General features: G+C 38.7%; 1 protein-coding gene across 2 annotated transcripts in view; it reads left to right on the plus strand.

Annotated features, from left to right (window-relative positions):
• Nucleotides 1–722: 722 nt before the first annotated feature.
• LOC129743915 (uncharacterized) overlaps nucleotides 723–18,294 on the plus strand; it is a 68,597-nt gene continuing 51,025 nt past the window's right edge. Inside the window, exon 1 of one of the 2 annotated variants that reach the window (XM_055736158.1) lies at nucleotides 723–963. The gene's annotated coding sequence lies outside the window, so the exon portion shown is untranslated. Of the gene's footprint in view, nucleotides 964–2,005; nucleotides 2,029–18,294 lie in introns of those variants that run through there. The other variant, XM_055736159.1, reaches the window with a different exon arrangement.

Consider the following 18,294-nt stretch of genomic DNA (forward strand, 5'->3'; position numbering starts at 1 on the left):
TTTTTGACTTCGCCCGCATACATTTAATCTTTCGAATTATTCAGTTCTGATTATATTAATAGTTAGAATTTCTTTTGGGTCATCGCTAATGTGCCTTCGCTAGAAACGAGTTAAAACTATTTCTAAAAGATACGATTAATCTTCAAAAAAAACTGAATGAAAAATTTAGCAACGCGCCTATAAGATAAACAGTTAGATATTTAATATAAATTTATTTGTGTTTTTTTGTATAATTACAAAAATAAGACAAAGAAAAATCATTTTTCTTATTATTAATTATTATTATTATTATTATTTTACCATTATGGTTTCAAATTGAAAATTAACAAATCGGCATAATGTCCTTTCGTTTTGCTATTCGAGGGATGCATTAATTTCAATGAAAATTGGATAAATAATGTTAGCGTGTATACTGTTAAACGTCACTTTGACGTGTACTAAAAGTTGTGCTAAAAACTGGCAACACTTTTCGCCCCCTTCCAGTTGTCAATATTTTTCCACTGCTGGTGGAGTTCTATTCAACTTTTTCAAAATGAGGTAAACAGTACTTAAACAAACGATTTCAGTTTCTTTTTAGAGCAATCATTAACTTTTATATTAAAAATAACTCAATCCAACTTATTTGAAGTACAATTGAGTGTTATTGTAACATTTAAATTTAATTTATTTATCATATTTTCTTAAAAAAATATTTTTGTGTTACGCCCTTTTTCGAAAGTCACATTAAAGTTGTTTTTTATTCGCGAGACGATCAGTGTGAAAAATGGTGACGACGAAATTTGCTTTGTTTTTAAATTGATTGCGTGAAAAATTCTGCTACAGCGTTTGAAATTTGTCTGAGTTAACGAAATAAGTATCGCGGCGTTCGGTTGTGGTGTGATCGTGGCAAACATTGTCCGGAACCAGAGAGTTGGGAACAGCAGCCCTCGTCAATCGGAGTGCAAAAGATCCGATACTTTTTTGGTAAGTGTATTCCTCCAACAAACTCGATGATGGCTGCTGCTGCTGCTGGCTAAGGGATTGCAAAAGACAGAAAAAGTTGAAAGTTGGTTTCTCCTCGCTGACTGGTGGTTTTATTTCGGATGCAATGGCATTGGAATTGGTGTTCTGAAAACAAAGGTTTCAAAGTGAAAAAGATTCAGCTCAAGTTAAAAGGCCATCGCTTATGAGGTCACTGGCTCGAATGTGATGGTTCCTGGATGTGAGATGGAAAAACAAAAAAAGTGCATACAAAAGTGGCTGCAGTTACGAGTTTTTCGAAAGAGCAATTCAGTGATGTGATATAATTGCTGTAAGAATTAATTGCTTACTAATGAGCGAAGAATAATCAACTAGAAGTTTCAGAAGAAAAGTGTTGTCTGGATATTTTGACGAGTGTAAAGTGTTTCGCTGGATTACAAAATCACATCACATTTTTACATCCTTGCAATTTTCAGGGGGCTCCCATTATATGTTTGTGCGAAAAAAGGTTAAAACTAAAATCCAATTCCTCATATAAATATTTAGTACAGGTACTAATTATGAAGTTCATAAGCACAGTTTCCTACACAAATAATAATGAACAATGATAATATGTATACGACATTTAGTTTCTACGAAACAAAATAACCATAAAACTGTTGACTCATCATGTCCCCACTGTAAACTATAAAATATTTTTGAAAATAATTTCATCTTGTTGCAATAAATGTCCTTGGCAGGAGTTGGATTCGAAGTTGGTATCAAATTGATATAGGTAAATTTCATAAAACTATTATCTCGTTCCTGTGAAACCGATTCTATTTGTGTGAATTTGTGATTTGTGTTCTTTTAATTGTAAGAATATTTTACAACCTCAACTTAAACTTTCTATCAATAACTGATGTTTTTTGTTTGTTTAGAAAACAGGCAACAAACCCTCTTATGTTTCCGTCAGTTGTATAAATTTTCTATCAGTTAGTTCAAGTACCTCACGGCTGTTCCAAACTTTATCAAATTTTGTTCAATCTACATCCTCTATGCGTCGGTCAATCATCGCCTGACCCTTAGGTAGGTATTTACAGTAAGGTTTTTTTTTACACTGATATACGTACCGCGTAAAAAAAAACCGTGTAAAAAAAAACCGTGTTAATTCCCGAAAACCGTGTAAAAAAAAACCGTGCTAATTCCCGAAAACCGTGTAAAAAAGACCATTCGAATACTGCAGCTCTGAAGTTCTGACACTTAAGACCTGAGGCCTGAGACCTGAGACTTGAGACATGAGACCTGGACTTGAAAATATAGACTAGAGACATGAGACCTGAGACTTTAGACATGACACCTGAGACCTAAGTCCAGGGACCTGAGATCTGAGACATGAGACCTGAGACTTGAAGAATGAGACCAAAGATATGGGACATTAGACCTGAGACTAGAAACCTAAGACATAAAACACGAGACCTGAGACCTGAGACATGGGAAATGAGACCTGAGACATGAGACTTGAGACTTAAGACATGACACCTGAGACCTGAGACCTGAGACATGAGACATGAGACATGAGACAAGAGGCATGAAACATGAGATATGAGACCTGAGACCTGAGACCTGAGACATGAGACATGAGACATAAGACATGAGACATGAGACATAAGACATGAGACCTGAGTTATGAGACAAGAGCCATGAAAGATTAGACCTGAGACATGAGACATTAGACCTGAGACAAGCTACTAGTGTTATTAACGCGAAAAATTATATTAGCTTCGATTACAACTTGCGACCCCTCTAGTGAAAGGGTTTGACTTGTAGGTGACGAAAAACAGTGTCGCGACTTCGCTAGTACAAGCTACTAGTGTTAGTACAGCGAGAAATTAGTTTAGCTCCGGTTTAAACTTTCGACCGGTCAAATGAAAGGGTTTGACTTGTAGGTGACGAAAAATAGTGTCGTGACTTCGCTAGTACAAGCTACTAGTGTTAGTACCGCGAGGAATTAGTTAAGCTCCTATTTAGACTTGTGACCTCTCTGGTGAAAGGGTTTGACTTGAAGATGACGAAAAACAGTGTCGCGAAATCGCTAGTCCAAGCTACTAGTGTTAGTACCGTGAAAAATTAGTTTAGCTCCGATTTCAACTTTCGACCGGTCAAGTGAAAAGGTTTGACTTGTAGGTAACGAAAAATAGTGTCGCGAGTTCGCTAGTCCAAGCTACTAGGATTAGTACCGCGAGAAATTAGTTAAGCTCCGATTTAGACTTGGGACCTCTCTAGTGAAAGGGTTTGACTTGTAGATGACGAAAAATAGTGTTGCGACTTCGCTAGTACAAGCTACTAGTGTTAGTACCGCGAGAAATTAGTTAAGCTCCGATTTCAACTTTCGACCCGTCAAGTGAAAGGGATTGACTTGTTGGTGATATTGGTTACAGGGGATAATCTTGAGAATCCGGGGAATTGAATAGTATTTAAAGTGTATTTTTTATATTTTGTATCACGTTTTGTTTTAATAAATCATTAAATGGCAAAATAAATCAAAACGCGCAAGCAGAAACTGCAGCACCCAACTGAAAATTGAGTAAAATCATCATTCTAGAGAGCTCTAAGAGCTTTGAGCCCGTGCGTTTTTTGATTATTTGAAAACTTGAACAAGATGACAAATTTTCGAAAATTAGTATCAAACATAGCATTCTTTGAAATTTGCAGTTAATGAAAATAAAACTTCAAAATTTTTATCCATCCAATCATGATTTTTTATGATTTCAGCTAGTAGAATTTGTTACAGTATTTTTCATCCCTAAATTTTTTTTTCTATAAAAACATTTATGGTTTAAAAAATACAAAATTTAGTTCGAACAAAGCCAAAAACTACTGCAATTGGTGCTTCATGCATTACGACATTTCAAATACATCACAACTGGTGGAACCAATAATTTTTCTGACTACCTCAATTTTATGTGCAATCAACTTTAAAACTTTTTTGTTCAAACTGTATGATTATCTGCGGAAATAATGTTTTTAAATGCCATTGAAGTTGAAAACTGTTGCATGATGCACCAGCTGCAACAGACGGTATCTCTGATTAAAAGACATACATCGTCTATGCCGATTTAGGCTTTGCAGACTGAATTAATTACGTTGAAAATTCAAGATTAACATTTAACTCCAGTACCGAGATGGGAATCGAACCCATGCCATCAGAGGACCAGCGATTACCGTCTTACCACGCTAACCACTCGACCAACGAGACGTATCTCACAACTAACCTTGAGTTCTGTTTGCTTCAAACACTTTAATTTGATTGGTCGCAAGTTGAAATCGGAAATGAAACTTCTTTCTTCCGGTAATAATACTAGTAGCTCGTACTAGCGAACTCGCGACACTATTTTTCATCACCTAAAAGTCAAACCCTTTCATTTGACCGGTCGAAAGTTGAAATCGGAGCTAAACTAATTTCTCGCGGTACTAACACTAGTAGCTTGTACTAGCAAACTCGCGACACAATTTTTCGTCATCTCAAGTCAAACCCTTTCACTAGAGGGGTCGCAAGTATAAATCGGAGCTTAACTAATTTCTCGCGGTACTAACACTAGTAGCTTGTGCTAGCGAAGTCACGACACTTTTTTCGTCACCTACAAGTCAAACCCTTTCATTTGACCGGTCGAAAGTTGAAAGCGGAGCTAAACTAATTTCTCGCGATACTAACACTAGTAGCTTGGACTAGCGAAGTCGCGACACTATTTTTCGCCATCTACAAGTCAAACCCTTTCACTAGAGAGGTCGCAAGTATAAATCGAAGCTTATATAATTTCTCGCGGTACTAACACAAGTAGCTTGTACTAGCGAAGTCGCGACACTATTTTTCGTCATCTACAAGTCAAACCCTTTCGCTTGACCGGTCGAAAGTTTAAATCGGAGCTTAACTAATTTCTCGCGGTACTAATCCTAGTAGCTTGTACTAGCGAAGTCACGACACTATTTTTCATCACCTACAAGTCAAACCCTTTCATTTGACCGGTCGAAAGTTGAAATCGGAGCTAAACTAATTTCTCGCGGTACTAACACTATTAGCTTGTACTAGCAAACTCGCGACACAATTTTTCGTCATCTCAAGTCAAACCCTTTCACTAGAGGGGTCGCATGTTGAAATCGGAGCCAAACTTGTTTCTCGCGGTACTAATTCTAGTAGCTTGTCTCCGGTCTCAGGTCCAAAGTCTCATGTCTCAGGTCTCAGGTCTCATGTTTCATGGCTCTTGTCTCATGCCTCAGGTCTCATGTCTTATGTCTCATGCCTCATGTCTCATGCCCCATGTCTCAGGTCTAAAGTCTCATGTTTCATGGCTCTTGTCTCATGCCTCAGGTCTCAGGTCTCAGGTCTCATGTCTCATGCTGAGGTCTCAAGTCTAATATCCCTTGTCTCAGGTTCCAGGTCTCAAGGCTCATGTCTAATTTCTAATGTTTCATGCCTCAGGTCTCATGTCTCATGTCTCATGTCTCATGTCTCATGTCTCAAGTCTCAGATCTCAGGTCTCAGGTCTCAAGTCTCAGGTCTCAGGTCTCAGGTCCCAGGTCTCAGGTCCCAGGTCTCAGGTCTCATGTATCATGTTCTTTGTCTAAGAGATAAGATTTTCCCAACTTCAAAAAGATTCTAAGTGTTTTCCTTTGAAAAGGACTTAGAATATTTTCTCTCAAAAACCGTGTTAATTCGCGAAAACCGTGTAAAAAAAAAACCGTGTTAATTCCCGAAAACCGTGTAAAAAAAGCCGTGTAAAAAAAACCGCGTAAAAAAAAACCGTGTAAAAAAAAACCTAGGTGTACATCCTTTCTGACCATTCACAGTTTAATATTCTATTTTATTATATTTGATGATCAACTTGGTCATTCGTCATCTGCTTCATAAATTTTATCAAGTCTATGATACAGTCATCCGCATACTTGGGCTTCAAAACTTTGGTTAACATTAAATGCCTCTCAACTGTTAATTGTACTGTTTATCGCCGAAAAGGGTGCCCTGAAAGTGGATGGGAAAGAAGTGAGAAACCTTCATCGCTTTACATGGCATTTTCACAAAAACTTTTCGATTGCCACTACTAAAAAGATTGAACTATGATTTTTTTGTATAAACGGAGAGGAATTCATTTCTCAAATTACTTTTCAACTTCATTTTTTAGGAGAAGCAAAAATAATACGAGCCTTCAAATGGTAGAAAAGTTTAGCCGTGTGGCAATTTTTCGTAGAATTAGCATTGCGTTCTGATTCTACGCTAAAGTGTCACACAAAGCTTTTTTGGCTCTAATTTTCTGTTTGTCAGAAAATGTATTTTTTTGGTAGATAACATTGATTAACTTCATCTGTATATCGAAGAAATTTCAGTTTAAAGGAAAAATTGAAAATAGAGCTGAAACTGAATCGGGTTTTCTACAATGCCCTTTTTGTCACATACATAAAACAGTTTAGCTTGGATCGGCATCACTATGGTTCAAAATCAGTTAATAAAAAGCTTTTTCGTAAAAGATTGTATGCAGAAAGTTATAGAAAAATGGGAAATGGGATTTTTTTTTTAAATTTCTTTTTTTTTCTATAACCAAACCGAGGTTTGAGCTTTATACAGGAAAATTGAACATTTTTCAATTATATATGAATATTATTGTTGAAAGTTTCAACTTGAAACTAAGTATGGTGCTGGAAAATATCTTTTTTTTTTTAATATGTCTTTATTCGTACCAATTCATCATTACATTTATATTACACTAGCTGACCCGGTAAACTTCGTTTTACCTTCTTATGTAATCGAAATAAATGTTTGATTTCATCTACACGTCCTTAACTTCATCGTGCTCGCGAATCGATTCTTATGGAAATCGGAACAAATAAAGTTGAATTTGTGTTAGGACCAACTTCCGTAAAAAGTGAGATTCTTGAAACTATTATACAAACCATCTCTGACCCAAAAAACCCTCGGATACCAAATTTCACTTCATTCCGACCGACCATTCATACGTGATGTTATCACAAAGAAAACGCCTCCATTTTTATATATAAGATGTGAAGAAGAGATAACTTTGTATGGGGACCCCCCTTTCATAAAAAGTGAGATTCTTGAAACTATTATACAAACCATCTCTGACCCAAAAAACCCTCGGATACCAAATTTCACTTCATTCCGACCGACCATTCATACGTGATGTTATCACAAAGAAAACGCCTCCATTTTTATATATAAGATTATTACATTACATTAGGTGTTCAGTTCAATAATGAACTGTCCAGAGCCCTATAGTTTACTAATCACTAAAATTTATTTATTCGACTTATATTTGCTGAGCACAATCAAGTATTTTTTTGTAGGAGAATATCCTGTAATGTCAAAAATGTTTTAAACTTACAACTAAAAACTAAAACAATCCTAAAATTAAACTAATTGTAGAGAGAACGAATCTCTGCGAAGGAAGACTGCATCGATTTGCCTCTGAAGTTGGAGATGATTTTGTTGGCCATCTCTTCGATCGATTCAATGTCCGCAATCCGATGAAGATCTTCGGTGCTGTGCCAAGGTGGAAGCCGCAAAATCATTTTCAGAACCTTGTTCTGAATCCTCTGGATGGCTTTCTTCCTCGTCGCGCAGCAGCTAGACCAAATCGGAACTGCATACATTATTGCTGGTCGGAATATCTGCTTATAAATAAGCATCTTATTCTTCAGGCACAGTCGGGATTTCCTGTTGATGAGAGAATAAAGAGATTTAGTGTATTTATTACATTTAGATTGAATATCTTCAATGTGATTTTTGAAAGTAAGATTCCGATCAAGTGTGAGTCCAAAGTACTTCACATGATCAGACCATTCTAATGAAACCCCATTAAAAGTTATGGAATGATTTTCATTAGGTTTTAAAAATTTAGCTCTTGGCTTATGGGGAAATAAAATAAGTTGAGTTTTGGAAGCGTTAGGAGAAATTTTCCACATTTTCAAGTAATTCAAAAAGGAATTCAAATTTTGTTGCAATCTACTGCGTACCACCCGTAAATTTCGACTGGCTGAAAGCAAAGTATCATCAGCAAATAATCTTCTACCTTTTCCTTCTGGGACATCAGGAAGATCAGAAGTAAAAATATTGTATAAAATTGGCCCAAGTATACTGCCCTGAGGGACACCAGCTCTAATAGGTGTCCTTTCAGAGCATGAATTTTGATAGCTTACTTGCAAGGTTCGGCTAGTCAAATAATTTTGAATAATTTTGGTGAGATATACAGGAAAATCAAATCGAGCTAATTTAGCTACTAAACCTTTGTGCCAAACACTGTCAAATGCTTTTTCAATATCTAGAAGAGCAACACCAGTTGAATAACCTTCAGATTTGTTAGCGTTAATCATATTAGTTACACTCAAAAGTTGATGTGTAGTAGAATGTCCATGACGAAAACCAAATTGTTCATCAGGGAAAATAGAATTCTGATTAATGTGAATCATCATTCTATTCAAAATAACTCTCTCAAATAGTTTACTTAAAGAAGGAAGCAAACTAATTGGTCGATAACTTGAAAGCTCTGAAGCACTTTTCCAGGTTTTAAAATTGGAGTTACTTTGGCGTTTTTCCATTTATTGGGAAAATAAGCCAAGAGAAAACATTTATTGAAGATTTTAACTAAAAAATTTAAAGTGCTTTCAGGCAACTTTTTAATAAGAATATAGAAAATCCCATCTTTCCCCGGGGCTTTCATATTTTTAAATTTTTTGAAAGTCAATTTAAGTTCATCAATATTTGTCTCACAGGAACTTTCAAATACATTTTGCTTAGAAAGAATATCATCAAAGTCTAGGGAAATTTGAGCATCAATTGGACTTACAACTTTTAAATTAAAATCATGAGCAGACTCAAATTGTTGGGCTAATTTTTTAGCTTTTTCTGCATTCGTTAAAAGAAGTTTATCCCCGTCTTTCAAAGTAGGAATTGGCTTCTGGGGCTTTTTCAGAGTTTTAGTTAATTTCCAAAACGGCTTTGAGTAGGGTTTTATGTCCTCTACTGCTTTAGCAAAATTTTCATTACGGATGAAATTTAAACAACGTTTGATCTCTTTTTGAAGGTCGCAATAAATAAATTTCAAATAAGGATCCCTAGTTCGTTGATATTGGCGTCGACGAATGTTTTTCAGTCGTATCAAAAACTGAAGATCATCATCAATTAAAGGTTGATTAAATTTATGTTTAACTTTAGGTATTGAAGCGGCTTTAGCATTGACTATTGAAGTTGTCAAATTTTCTACAGCCAAATCAATATCTTCAATTGAATTCAGTGGAACGTTTACATTTAAATCCCAGACAGCTTTTTTAAAGTTAAAAGTTGATTTTAAAGGGTTTTCAATGGGACTTTGGGATAAAGAAAAAGTTACTGGAAGGTGGTCTGAATCGAGGTCCGCATGAGTAACTAATTGACCACAATGCTCGCCTAAATCCGTTAGAACCAAATCAATTGTGGAAGGATTTCTAATCGAAGAAAAACAAGTATGCCCATTAGGATATTCAACAGTATAATAACCTGCAAAGCAGTCATTAAATAAAATATTCCCATTTGAATTTGATGAAATATTATTCCAAGATCGGTGTTTTGCATTAAAGTCACCAATAATAAAAAAATTAGATTTATTTCTGGTGAGTTTTTGTAAATCTCCCTTCAAAAAATTTTTCTGTTCACCGCTGCATTGAAAAGGCAAATATGCGACAATAATTAAAATTTTCCCCATAGAAGTTTCTAATTCAATTCCAATTGTTTCTAAGACTTTTGTATTGAAAGAAGGAAGAAGTCTAAATTTGAGACGACTATTGATGACAATAGGTGGTATGAAAAAACCCTAGCAATTGCTTTTGCTAAACTAAATCGAGCATTCGAGCAGTCGCAGAAAGCAATTGCTTCGGTTGATATGAATAAAGTTTTTTCTGACAGCTGTTTTCTCAGTCAGGAGATTTTACTTTTAGAACAAGCTAGTTTGGTATGAATAAAGCCCAAATCTGAAGCAATCGCTCGAGAAATCTCCTAGCAATTACTTTATTTTCTAAGCATGCTTGGTAGCAGACTTTTCCAATAAACAAATTCTTCAACAACGTCATGAATTTATAAAATTAGCAATATTACACTGCAATACAATTTAAAAAGGCATTTTCAACATAGATAAAGAACAGTCGAAGTGATAACCCAACTTTTTTCATATTCCTGTTGTTGTATGAAATGATTCGTCTAAGATGAAACAAAACAAATCAATTAGTAAATATTTCAAATTAAAAAAATCCGGCTACAGTGGAAGAAGTCCCAATCGGCTTGAAGTTGGAAGAAAGTTGTAATAATTTAAAACATAATTCAGATCTCCCAAATTTATATGATTTTTTATAATTCAATGATTTAAAAAAACATCTTAAGTTAAGATGCACGCCTATTGCCTATTTTTTTTTATATATCGGATTATCCCGATCCGAGAACGTGTGGGAGAGCTTATGATAAATGTTAAAAAGCTAGGCCATTTTTTGTTTGACAATATTCAATTTTCTTTAAACATCAACATACGAGCATGTATTGACTTAAATTTTTCCGATCGTTCTTACACCCACCACCCGCACCGTCGATTTCATGGCTATTTTAGTCGTGCTTTTCATTTTTTTTATAGGGCGTTTGCACAGTGCATTAGTATAAGTAAGCCGTTGGGCAAACAAATGTGACAGCCCCATGTTAAATGGATACAAATCTACTGAAGAAGGATATTTTTTGAAGAATTAATGAAAACTATTGAAAAGTTTCTTAAGAACGACACATTTTTCGAAAGCTAGATCACTTTTTTACTTGCTTGTGATTTTTTTCTAAGTTTGAGTGAAGTTCTTTAACAAAAATGAAGACTTTGTACAGGATATGAGCGTTTTTAGTGGAAGCAGGGCAAATATTGCTCAAGTTTATTAATCAATTTCGTGACGAAAACTCTTAACGTCATCTTCCTGGTTCTAAATTTTATATGAGAGACCCAAAAACGTGAACAAAGGATCTGGGGGAACCGTTTAATGTGCTTTACAATGATGGTTGGCTTGTTTTTCATTTTTGTTTTGCTTGGTTCCTCACTGATATCCAATAAAATAATCACCTAATCGTTTCCACTTGTTAGCAAATGATGCGAAATATCCTTTATGAATGTTTTTTAGAGAAATTGAGCATTCATTTAAGGAAAAACCAACATTTTAGTTGAATTTTGCTTTCGCCGCATATAAAAACCTCTAATGTGTGCCCAACAGACCTCTTGTATGTGTGTGTAGCAAAAGCCCTATTGTCTTCTTTCATTTTACTTTAGAAAATTTCAGATTCTGCTGGTTGGATAGCTCTTTTTTTTTGAAGCAAAAGCTATGTTCTAAGACTTTAGTACACATCTACTAAGCAAATGTTTATTCATACCAAACTAAGCAAATGCTTTGGGCTTTTGCTTTGCTTGATTTCGAGCAAAGTAAAAGCTACCGAAGCAATTACTAAACCTTATTCATACCACTAAATAGCTACACCCCCACCTTGTCGATCAAGTCGATCATTTCGCAAAATTTTAAAGAAAGCATTGCTTTTCAAGTTATTGTCCGGCTTTAAAAAAGTTTCAGTGATGGCAGCAATATGTATGTTTTGAGTTTTCAAAAATAAAAAGAACTCGTCTTGGTTAGCCAGCAAAGATCTAGCGTTCCAATTCATAATATTTAAACATCTATTTGGATCCATGAGGGAATCGTAAAGTCATAATAATTTTGTTAGCATAATTAAAAGAAGTTTGGAAAGCTTCAAACATTAAATTTGCTTTCAACATAAGTTGCATCATTTCCATTAAATTTTTATGCAAAAATTTTAATTTTTCCTTAGTAATCTCACCCAAATCAACAAAATTGTTAGGATCAGAAAATGAAGGAGAAGAACAAGTATTTGAATTTCGGGGATTTTCCCAAGCCTTCGCATGAACGTTGAGACTTGGTTTTTTCCCATTTTTATTAGTTATGCCTGGAGAGGGGAACCCATTTTCAACCACCTCTGAGAACGATAAACAACGAGTCTGTGGCGCAGAATCTGCACAGGTATGTAGGTAATCCACCATGGGTGCACGGATTCACCGCAGTTTGACCAAAGTATGGATTTATTTGCATTATTTAGATATCTCGACCAATTTCCAATGCAATTTATACCATACCCGGCACCATGGCTTCGTATGAACTGTTATGTTGTGAATGTATTTCGTGTCTATGTAAGTATATTTTGGGAGAACGAATCAATTAGCTACTCAACCAGTTGAAAATTTATAACTTTTTTAATGTTAAAATTTTACTCGGGTATTCCGGCATCCGTGTATATACCCGGCCAGCTGGCAACTTATTGAACATTCTTATATACAATTGAAATAATATTAAATGATATAAAAAATATAATGAAACGATCTCACCATAGTTCAGCTTCACAATTCCTCGCTGACTATAAGTCAGCAGCAATTCAACGATTTTTTTATACATTTCTCTGGTTTGTTTGCAAATAAATTTGCTCTTCTTATTACACCAAATCTTAGGTACTAGGCACTCTTAGGTTAAGACCCTTATCTTGGTTACCTTCGAACTGGTAAGCATGCGCGTGGCGCAGAATCTGCACAGGTAACATTAAAATCACTTCGGGTATTACCCAGCCGTGATTCCAATGTCGGCCGAGGCTGACCGCGAACAGGCAGGTTGTTTGCCGGCCCGACGTGTGAAGACGAAAAAGAGGAAGGAGGAGAAGAAACTTTTCTGGAAGTTTTAGGATTTTTCCTAGAAGCAATAATTTTTGCCCTAACGGAACAGTTTATGGAATTCGAGGAATGATTACCTGCGCAATTCGCACACTTGAAAAATTCTGTTTGTGGTTTATCACCACCGAAAAGGCATTTAGATTTTTCATGATCGAATGAGCCGCAAAGCATGCATCTGGCATTCATTCTACAATTTTTAGTGCCATGACAAAAAGCTTGACAACGACGACATTGCGTAATATTTTGAAGGAAATTGGTTAAAGATTTTCGAAAAGGTTCAAATTTGACTCGACAATGAAACATAAGACGAGCCTTTTCCAAAATTTGCAAATTATTGACCTGATCCTTTTTAAAATGGATCAAATAAAGCTCAGGAGCAAAACCAACACTACTGGTATTATTCGTGTTGGTTCTTTTCCTCATTTGAATTGAAGAGAAACCTAACAAAGTATTTAATTCAGTTGTGATCTCATCCGGTGTCTGATCGCCGGTGAGACCACGAAGTACAACTTTAAATGGACGATCACTTCTAGTGTCGTAAGTAAAAAAATTGATGTTTTTTATTATTCAAATAATTTAAATTTTTTTGAAAATCATTGAAAGATTCTCCCAATATACGAGCAGTTCCCCTTCGACCGATCTGAAAAGAAATCTTCACATCCTTGACGGAAGTGACGATTTCCTTTCGAAAGGCATTGAAGTCAGGAATCGTAACCGTAATTGGTGGAACCTTTTCGTGTTTAAGAGAATAAGAAGAAGAAGGTTTCTTAGTACTCTTATCAGAATTAAATATGAATATTTCCTCATCACCGATGTTATGAAGGACATCGAATGAATTAGAAATTTCAACTTTTTTGGGCGAGGGACCTGAATTAGGTTCGGCAATCCGTTTTCTTCCGGCCCTTGAACCGGCCGAAGACTTCCCCATGCTGGAAAGAAAAGAGAAAAATATGAATAAAAGAAAATAAAAATAATTTTAGCACTGAAAAGTGCTGATTGAAAAACAGGTAAGGAAAAAATAAATAATGTAAAAATGTTCCTGCAGGTACACAGCAACGATACGATGCTCCGGCGTACAGTGCTTCTAGATGTAAAATCGGGTACTTCTTTTAAACATCATTGGGACTGAAAGAAGTGAATGAACATGAGCCAGAACACCACCCAAACCATGATTACAAGCATTCGTCACTACAACCAGAGGCTTTTTTGGGTCAAAATATTCAAGAACATTAGATTTCAGAACATATGTTTTACACTTTTCAAATTGCAGGCTGCAGTGTTCATCCCAAATATATTTAGTCTAGAAGACAGGTTTGGTATAAATTTACCGTAAAAATTTATCAATCCTTAAAACGACTTGAGTTCGTTAGGATATGCTGGTGGTTTCGGTTTTGCAATCGTTGATATCTTATCAGGACAAGGTTTAAGCCCATCTTTACTTATAATGTGTCCTAAGAACGTCAACTCTTCAACGAAAAACTTACACTTGTTGAATATTACTTTAATGTTAGCTGCTTCTAGCTTTTCCAAAACCTGATATAACCTAATTTCGCATTCATTCTGGTCCCTCCAAGAAACAATCAAGTCGTCTAGATAGCACGAAACTCCTTGTAATCCGTTTAAAATCTGGTCCATCACCGATTGAAAAATGCTAGCGGATGAGGACACTCCCTGTGGCAACCGATGAAACTTTTAGAGACCTTTAATTGTATTAATAATCATTATCTTTTTAGCATGTTCAGTCAATTCTAGCTGTGTGTATGCACCCGCTAAATCGAGAGAGCAGAACACTTTTGATCCTGATAATGTTGAGAAAATGTCCTGAGCCAGAGGTAGGGAATATCAATTTGCCACAATAATCTTATTAACCGAGACTGTGCAATCTATAACAAGTCTCAAATCATTGTCCTTCTTGACAATAGCAATCACAGGCGATGCCCACTGGCTTTTACTGGCGTTATAATACCACTGTCTTCCAAAGAATTTAAATGTTCAATGACTTTTCCTTTAAGTCTCAAAGGTACTGTATATGCCTTTTTGAATATTGGACTATCTTTTTTGAAAATAAGATCGCCTTTATTATTTATTTTTTATTTATTTAAATAGTATACCGTCTCACGACATAACTTGACGAACATAATTCCTATAATTCACTCGGTCCATGGCAACCGTTCTCCAATTTCTCGGGCACCCCACGTTCGCCAGATCACGCTCCACTTGGTCTAACCACCTCGCTCGTTGCGCCCCCGCTCCTCTTGTTCCTACCGGATTCGTAGCGAACACCTGTTTTGCAGGACAGTCGTCCGGCATTCTCGCAACATGTCCCGCCGAGCGTATCCGGCCAGCTTTCACCACCTTCTGGATACTGGGTTCGCCGTAGAGTCGCGCGAGCTCGTGGTTCATCCTTCGCCTCCACACTCCGTTCTCCTGTACGCCACCAAAGATGGTTCTTAACACTCGTCGCTCGAATACTCCGAGTGTACGCAGGTCCTCCTCGAGCAATATCCATGTCTCGTGCCCGTAGAGAACAACCGGTCTAATGAGCGTCATATACAGGTTACACTTCGTGCGAGGGCTAAGTCTTCTCAATCGCAGTTGCTTGTGGAGTCCATAGTAGGCACGACTTCCGCTGATAATTCGCCTCCGGATCTCACGGCTGGTGTCATAGTCTGCGGTCACCAGGGAGCCGAGATAGACAAAGTCTCCGACTATCTCCAGCTTGTCGCCGTCGATCGTGACCTTGTTATTACTGGACAAGCGCGTTCGGTCGGTCTCGGATCCGCAGGCCAACATGTACTTCGTCTTGGACGTATTAATCATCAACCCAATCTTTCCTGCTTCGTGTTTCAGTTTGCGGTACATCTCCTCCACCGCCTCAGATAATCTGCCGACTATATCAATGTCATCGGCAAAGCAGATAAGTTGACTGGATCTGTTGAAAATCGTGCCCCGCATTTCGCCGACCGCTCGTCGAATAACACCTTCTAGCGCCACGTTGAACATCATGCAGAATAGACCATCACCTTGTCGAAGCCCCCTGCGCGATTCGAATGAACTCGACAATTCACCCGAAATCCGCACACAGCACTCCGTTCCATCCATCGTCGCCTTGATCAGTCTGATCAGCTTCCCGGAAAAGCCGTTCTCGTCCATGATTTTCCATAGCTCGTTACGGTCGATCGTGTCGTATGCGGCTTTGAAGTCGATGAATAGATGGTGCGTAGGGACTTGGTGTTCCCGGCATTTTTGGAGGATTTGCCGTAATGTGAATATCTGGTCCGTCGTTGACCGTCCCTCCATGAAGCCGGCCTGATGACTTCCCACGAATCTGTTTGCTTGTGGCGTTAGGCGGCGGAGTAGGATTCGGGACAACACTTTGTAGGCGGCATTGAGGACAGTGATCGCTCGGTAGTTCTCACAGTCCAATTTGTCGCCCTTCTTGTAGATGGGGCACCCCCTCCTTCCACTCCTCCGGTAGCTGTTCTATGTCCCAGATCCTGACTATCAACCAGTGTAGGCAATCGGCCAACTTGTCCGGGCTTATTTTGATGAGTTCAGCTGCGATGCCATCCTTCCCAGCCGACTTGTTTCTATTCAGCTGGCGAATGGCTTCCTTAACTTCACTCATCGTTGGGAGTGGCTCCTCTACGTCGTTGGCTACGCTGGCCATGTGTCTCCTGCATGTGCGCCGTTCAGGTGTTCATCGAAGTGCTGCTTCCACCTTTTGATCACCTCACGATTGTCCGTCAGGATGAAACCGTCCTTATCCCGGCACATTTCGGCTTGCGGCACGAAGCCTTTGCGGGATGCGTTGAGTTTCTGATAGAACTTACGTGTTTCTAGGGAACGATGCAGCTGCTCCAGCTCCTCGAGCTCCTCCTCCTCCAGGCGGCGCTTTTTCTCCTGGAAAATTCGGACTCGCTGCCTCTTCCGCTGTCGGTGATTTTCCACATTTCGACGGGTGCCTCTTTGCACTACTGCCGCCCGCGCGGCATTCTCTTCGTCCATCACCCTCCTACACTCCTCGTCGAATCAGTCGTTCCGTCGAGTTCGCTCCACATAACCGATGACGTTCTCCGCAGCACTGTTAATGGCTGTCTTGATGGTATCCCAACAGTCCTCGAGAGGGGCTTCGTCAAGCTCGCCCTCTGCCGGCAGCGCTGCTTCGACCGATTGCGCGTAGTCTGCCGCGACCTCAGGTTGCTTCAGTCGTGCGATATTTAATCGAGGCGGGCGCCGGTTTCGTGTGTTGTTCACTACGGAGAGTTTTGGGCGCATCTTCACCATCACCAGATAGTGGTCTGACTCGATGTTGGCGCCTCGACAGGATCTAACGTCGATGATGTCCGAGAAGTGCCGGCTGTCAACCAAAACGTGGTCGATCTGTGATTGAGTTTGGTACGGTGATCTCCAGGTGTACTTGTGTGGTAGGCGGTGCTGGAAAAAGGTACTACGTACGGCCATTCGTTTGGAGGCGGCGAAATCAATAAGTCTGAGGCCATTTTCGTTGGTCAGCTGGTGCGCACTGAACCTTCCAATTGTCGGTTTAAATTCCTCCTCCTGGCCGACCTGAGCGTTAAAATCCCCGATGATGATCTTGATATCATGTTTTGGGCAACGATCGTATTCACGCTCCAGCTGCGCGTAAAATTCGTCTTTGTCGTCACCGGTACTTCCGAGGTGAGGGCTGTGCACGTTGATGATGCTGATGTTGAAGAACCGGCCCTTGATTCTCAACCGGCACATTCGTGAGTTGATCGACCACCACCCGATCACGCGCTTTTGCATCTTTCCCATCACTATAAAAACTGTTCCAAGCTCGTGTGTGTTGCCGCAGCTATGGTAGATGGCACGAGCATCTGGGTACGTTCGTACCGTGGAGCCCTTCGAGCATACCTCCTTCAGGGCTACGATGTCGAATTTGCGGCTCTTCAATTCGTTGGAGAGCACGTGGGTACTATCCACAAAATTTAGAGATCGGCAGTTCCATGTTCCAAGTTTCCAATCGCTAGTCCCTTTTCGTCGCGTGGGTCTTTGCCGATTTCCATCCGAAATTTGTTGTTCGTTGTTCGTTGCTTATGTTTTTTTGTAGTCACGGGCTCGCAAGGCCCGCAGCTAACCCCACTATCTCGCAGGAGGACCGTCGTGATGTTGCTGTTTTGGGTCCACCAGGACGTTGTTGCACTCCGCACGCCGCCCCTGACGTTGAGAACAGACGCGTACGAAGCCCCCTGACTCAGTCTGCATGCGACCAAAGCATCCACCGAGGTTGGGTACCCGATCTCCGCTGAGGTTGCTCGCACCCCAGCTAGCACCACGAGGAGGTAGAGAATCGGAGTTGCAGACAAGAGGTGATATAACCACTAACCGAAGGTTGGGTGTATGGGGTCTCGAGTTGCACATTGTCTACCGTTCACTAGTCTACCGTTCAGTATCCAATTCTATAATCGAAATCACAATGGCACTACGAATAATACGGAATATCTTCACCTTTCTTTAACGATGATTTTTGATTCACAAAACTTTTCCCGCTTTGGTTTCACAAATTTATCCGCTTTCTGTTTTG

The sequence above is a fragment of the Uranotaenia lowii genome, chromosome 2, assembly GCF_029784155.1.
Source record: "Uranotaenia lowii strain MFRU-FL chromosome 2, ASM2978415v1, whole genome shotgun sequence".
NCBI lineage: Eukaryota > Metazoa > Arthropoda > Insecta > Diptera > Culicidae > Uranotaenia > Uranotaenia lowii.